The sequence below is a fragment of the Populus euphratica genome, unplaced genomic scaffold, assembly GCF_000495115.2.
Source record: "Populus euphratica unplaced genomic scaffold, PopEup_1.0 scaffold2496.1, whole genome shotgun sequence".
Lineage (NCBI taxonomy): Eukaryota > Viridiplantae > Streptophyta > Magnoliopsida > Malpighiales > Salicaceae > Populus > Populus euphratica.
Window position 1 is genome coordinate 121 of NW_011502333.1, and position 6,286 is coordinate 6,406.

General features: G+C 31.2%; 1 long non-coding RNA gene across 1 annotated transcript; it reads left to right on the forward strand.

Annotated features, from left to right (window-relative positions):
- Positions 1 to 5,358: 5,358 nt before the first annotated feature.
- On the forward strand, positions 5,359 to 6,012 carry LOC105119082 (uncharacterized). The gene is made up of 2 exons (XR_841063.1): positions 5,359 to 5,450; positions 5,764 to 6,012. It is a non-coding gene; the product is annotated as an uncharacterized LOC105119082 (long non-coding RNA).
- The last annotated feature ends 274 nt before the right edge of the window (positions 6,013 to 6,286 follow it).

Genomic DNA, 6,286 nt, shown 5'->3' on the forward strand with positions numbered 1-6,286 from the left:
GGACTACACCGACTTCTCTTTTCGGAGTTTAGCCATCTCTTTGTCCGTTCAATTTCAATTCTTAAATTCATCAATCAATCCTTTCATTTATGTGATAGGCCTGCATTTAAAAATAAACATTTACCACAAATTAAAGGTATCTTATATTATTAGATATATTATTATAAAACATGCTTTAGTTAAGGAGTTATTGATACTTCAAGTGCAAAATGATGATATAAAACCTTGATAAAAATGCACTTTTAAGTACCAATCAACCCAAAGATAACCTTGTTTCTAAAAACCAAAGGTATTGAAAATTGAACTGGGACTAGTTAATTATAGGGAATCAAGAACCCAAAGTATTTGAAGACACCATAGAGTTAGTTATACCTTGATAAGTCAAATTTGTTCTTTGTTTCAACAAAGAGAAAAATATTATATCATGTAAAACACATGTTTATTTAAAACATTATGGCTGTGAATTTTTATAACAAAAGAAAAAAAACAATATATAGTCCTCCTTAATAACTATAATGAACTCTTATTGGATTGCTAACCAACAGACTCGAGCTAATAATTAGCTAACACAAGTCTAATGCCTAAAACAATTATAGAACATTGATTTTGGGCTAGAAAAAACTCAAACTGAAACACAAGCCCTAAACTGAATGTAAATATCCAAATAATAAAATAAAACAATAAATAAAATCTTAAAATAATTCAAAGTAATACAAATAAATAATTCAACCAAAAAGTAATCTACCATTAAATACTTCAACCCTTCTTTTCTCGTGTAGTTAGGATAAATAAAGAATCTTTGTAGGATAAAAAGATTTTGGAATATGAATGAATTCTTACCACAATTGAAAACTATAATGCTGTCTATTAAAGTTTCTTGTAAAATTAGGAAACCAAAAAAACTAAGTTACTGAATATCCTTGCATTATGAGATAAAGAATCCTCTACAAGTAAGAAGTTCACAAATTAAAAGATAATAAATAACAAAATTTGCATTACATCTGTTGATATGTATTGCAAGGCATTACCAAACTTCGATTGATATGGAATTTTTAACCAATATTGAACAATATTTCTGGAAACTCATGACAAAATTTCAACTCGATCCAATAATCGTAAAACTAGATAAGAGACACAATTATGTTATAATCCAAATTTTCTTATTCAACCTTTTCTTGGATTATATCATTCCCTTTCTTCAAGATGATTTATACTCAAATCACCAATAGATATAATGGATGTTTTATAGGACTCTTGTTTAAGTTTTTCAGAGCTCTTTTCTTATCAACTTTTACTTTTAACAACTTTGTATGAAAATTGCATCCCTTCTTTATCGTCTTTCGTTCTTTTCATGTTGTTGCTCCTATCTCTGAAGCTTGGCTTTCATAGAATAGTTCTTTTAACTTAACAAATTCTTTCTTTAAAACCCTAAACATACAAGATGTCTTTGCTTTCTTGAGTGAAAACCCTTATTCGTTCCCTCTCTCAGTGAATACATGACCTAAATACAAAAAAAGATGAAAGAAAAGCAGGATATAATATAAAAACTTTATGGAATAGGAATTCTAACCTAAAATTTTGAATTTGAAACTAAAGGTACCCCGCTGATTTTAACACCAAACTCAAAAACTTCAATTTACCTCGTTACTCAAATGAATCTCTTCATATAAACCAAAATTTGCAATCTTGTTATTATTATTATTATTATTATTACTATTATTTTACTCTAAATAGATTTTCTGGATAGAATTAAATGTTGGGCTTTGTTTTGTTTTGTTTTGTTTTGTGTTTTTTGCAATTGATCCTTAACACAAAACTATACAAAATCGAAAGAAGAGAAAATAAAACTGACCTAAAACAAGACATAAAAAAAACAGTGACTATAAAGATCCAGAAACCTACAATGATGTAAATAAACAACCTAAGAAAGTTGAAATTCAAGTTTAGATAGAAACCTAACCTAGATATAACCTCTACCTAAGAACCAAAGGTGGTGGAAAAGAACTTGGACCCGTGGTTTATGATTGTACATCAAAAGTGTCATTAAGTCTCTTATTTTACATATGTATTTATTGTTTTTATTTGGTTTTTTTTATAATAATTGATGTGCTTTTTAGTAATGAAATTTGTTTTAATGTTTCGATAGGTTTTTGGAGCTTAAATGAATTAATTCAAAAAATTCAATGTTGGAATTTAGAACAAAGAATTGAAGAGACATTTAGTTGAAGATTGAAGCAAATCTTGGTTCAAATAAGTGCTCCAAATTTGTCCCAAAAATCAATTCTATTCCAATTCTAGAAAAGAATATCATATGATCTATTTCAAGCTCAAACTTGCCTTATGTTGTGTGCGAACATCAACCATTAAACACTCAAGGTTTCAATGTCAATCTTAGCCCAAATAATAGGTACATTTGTATACTTATTTGATGCTTAAATTCAGCCCAAAATCAGCCCCAAATCAACCCCAAATCAACCTTCAAATCAGCCCAAACAGAATCCATGCTCTTACATGTCCACACAACAAATAACAATTGATTTATTTTGGGTAATCCATTGATCCAAGAAGGCAAGCACATGGATGGAAAGCTGGATGAGATATTTTTACATTATTTTGGGTCAAAAAGAAGAAATAGACAGCTCATAAATGAGGAAGAAAAACGTGTACCAAAGTGGTTGCAAAGCTGTCCTGATTTGATTTTTCAGAACATCTTTCGGTGTTTTACCCATAACTTTTGACTCAGGTGTCTAAATGAGTTGTTCTTTAATGATGTAGAAAGGTGACAAAATTTCCTATAAATATGTCTCTGTCTCTAATAGACATCTCGAGAGGAGGCTTCTAAGAGGGTCAGATTGCTGTCCAAAGTTAGAGTCAGATTTGTGTCCGAATTTTTTCTGAAATTGTGTTGTGTTCTTCTTTATAGATTTCGATTCTTTAGTTTGTAAAACTTATTATTTCAGTTTGATTTAAGTTATTTCATGTTTATTGAAGTGTTCTTATATATAATCATGGTTGGCTAATCTCTTTCTTGGATCTGAATCAAGGATGATGGTGATTGAGGTGAGTTCTTTAGGATATGAATGAATCTTAATGTTTATCTTCTTATTTTCTTCATGAATGATTTATTATTGCAAAGAAATTTTAGAAATCATTTAGGTAATTTTATAATCTTGAATTTTTATGCACAAACTTTAGTTTTGGTATAGAGATTGCTTGATTCAATGTCTTACTTAATATGAAAGTACTTGTTCATTCTTAAGCAATAATCAATCTTCATCTTTCTAATCTTCATTGTAATATCTTCTGATCTAATATCACCATCGTTGAGATTAGGTTGAGTTATCTTATATATGTTGAAGAAATCACCAATACATCACCATTAAAATTGATTTGGACCAAGACTTACTTTTTCTTGTCATTTAAAATCTATTCACACTTTTTCATCTTTGAAAACAAATCCATCAATTATTTTCAACCAAGTTATTGTTAATTTAATTTCTCTTGAGTTTTTTTTTGTTACCTAACTTAATTTCCAGATCTAGCTCTCTGTGGATATGATCTCGATCTTACCGAGTTAATTGCTACATCGCACACTCGTGCACTTGTGAGTTAAAACAAGTCGATCATAAAAAGCTGTCAAGCAGTTTATAGCAAAACAAGAACTTGAAGTATACAAATATGCCACAAGGTCGGTTATATCTTGATAAATCAGTTGTTGATCTTTGTCCCAACGAAGAAAAAAGGTTGCATCACACAAAACACAACTTTATTCAAAATATTATGGCAGCTGAATTTTATAGTAATAAAGAAAACAATGTATAATCCTTATAAATAATCCTAATAGACTCTTATTGGGTTGCAAATTAATAGATCCAAGCTAATAATCAGCTAATACAAATCTAATGTCTAAAATAGTTTAGAACATTAATTTTGCATCAAAACAAAAGAAAACTAAAACACATAATGAAATAAAATAACAAATATAACTTGAAAATAATTCAGCTTAATGCATAGAAATAATTCAACTCAAAAAGTAATTTGTCATTAAATATTCCAGCACTAATTTCCTTATGTAGTTAGGATAAAAAAGGAGTTCTTCTAAGAAAAGATTTTGGAACATAAAATAATCTTTGCCACACTTGAAAACTATGATGTTACCCATTAAAGATCCTTATAGAATTAGAAAATTCTAAAAAATAAGCCGTTGAATATTTTTTTATTATGAGGAAATGAATCATCTTCAAATAAAAAGTTCATAAGTTAAAAGAAAACAAATAACAAAATTTATATTGCATTTGTTGAGTTATGTTGTATGTCATTATCGAATTCTGGTTGACCTAAAATTTTAACATAATATGGAACATATCTACAGTATTAATAAGTATGATTGTAACTATTAAAAGACGTCTGCCAGTTTAGGCCTCTCTAATTAGAGGAACCATGTATTGTGTTTTTGCTTTCCTGATAAGGTCGTTTGTTGGGGAGTTGCTTTCTGATGCTAGTTTTTATGCCTAAATATCCATGCAAAATAGATGCCTTTCCTTTCACGTTTCTTGGATTTATCTGAAGTTCTATGTTCATCATAAATGAGCGTGATCTATATTGAAGGTGTCCACTCCAGGCTCCAGCAATGAGCTAAAATAGGGACCAGTTCTGTTTCTTGAGGGGTGAAGCAGCTGATCCTGTTCTTTATCAAAGCTTTTCCAGCTTATTTAGGAGCCAGGTTGGCTGAATGCGTGTGGTTATTGAAATTGTTTCATTTAATTTTAGTGCTTGCAAGTGACTCTGTGTCATTTTGGTTATTGTGGTGGCCACTTTTGCTTTGTATCATTCGCATACATTTTTGTGTGATGTTTTTTTATGCTTGTTTTCATCTTTTATTTTTTTTTTAGATTAATGTGGGTGTCCGGGCCAGCTTACGCGCACCACGACTAATTCCACGAGCCCTGAAGTTAACGACCATGTAAGCCTCTAGTGGCCATCATATGAGCAATCAAGGATTCGAATTTAAGACCACAGAGAGAGCAAACCCCTTGATCTCAAATCCTTATCATTTGACCACCACCTAGATGATTATTCTATTTTCATTTTTATGGTTGTAGCGGCTGTTGGTTTCAAGGGAAAAAGGCTTGAGATTCCTCGGGATTTAAATCCTCAAGTGGTTGCATTAATTGAGTCTTATCTGGCTTCTTATTTCAACCTTTTCAGTTGCATGCTATTTTGACCTCATTTTTTTTTATTACTACATGAACCGTGGAAACGACCTTCCTTTGCCAGTGTCATGGAATCTTTGAGGTCATTGATTAAACCTCCCACACCCCAACCTGGTCTTGCAGGCATGACTTTGCTTGCCTTAAGCATTGGAACATAAACAGTCTTTGTGCACATAATACGGCATTCTTTTGAGAATAGATGTTTGACGGGAATAACCACCGTTTAGATAGTCTCAGGTGAGATCCAGTTTAATACACTAACATTGAACGATGCCTGAATAAAGTTAGCGGAGATATATCCAGGTTTTGTTGGAAAATTAGGAAAAGCTTGGAATTCTTTTATAGCAATTCATTCGTAACCACAAAGTTCGCATCTTCACATATACGAGATCCTGGCTTGGAATTAATGATGGGTTAGCATTTGTTTCGTAATTGGATCTCTAGTGTGTAGGTTTTTTACTAGTTCCAATATTACATTTTTGGATGGCTTGAATTGCTGAAATCGGTGTGTTTAAAATGCTGATGCCTGTCTTTATTTGCTTGTTTCCAGAAATCATTGTTGTCTATTCTATTCCCACAGCAGCTGGGAATTCTGAATTTTATCATAACCCGAGGAATTGAATCGATATTCCAATTATCTTTTCTGCTGCGACAAATATTGTTTGCCTATGGTGGGGAAATTGTATAGAGTCATAATTTTGTATGTGAAGTCTTTAACTTAAATTAGCTTGAATGAGAAGTAGCTTCATCGGCATTGCACATCATTGAGAATGTGTTTTCCAAAATTGACTTTGTTCCAGTCATGAAAAGGTAATGTTCAGATGCCATGATATTTCAATATTTCACCCCACATTGCGCGAGCAACTAAACAACACAACCAGACGAAGTGAAGTGAAGGATATATTGCAGAGTGTTTTTCAACTTGTTTTTGGCCCAAAGAATTCTTCCGTGCATGTTTTGTCTGTTATTTCTTTTTGCCCAAATTGTAAACACCCAACAAAAAAAAAGAAAAGAAGTAAAGCTAGAAATGTCTCTACAGTATTAAGACACCAATGGTAAAATAGATCCAGACT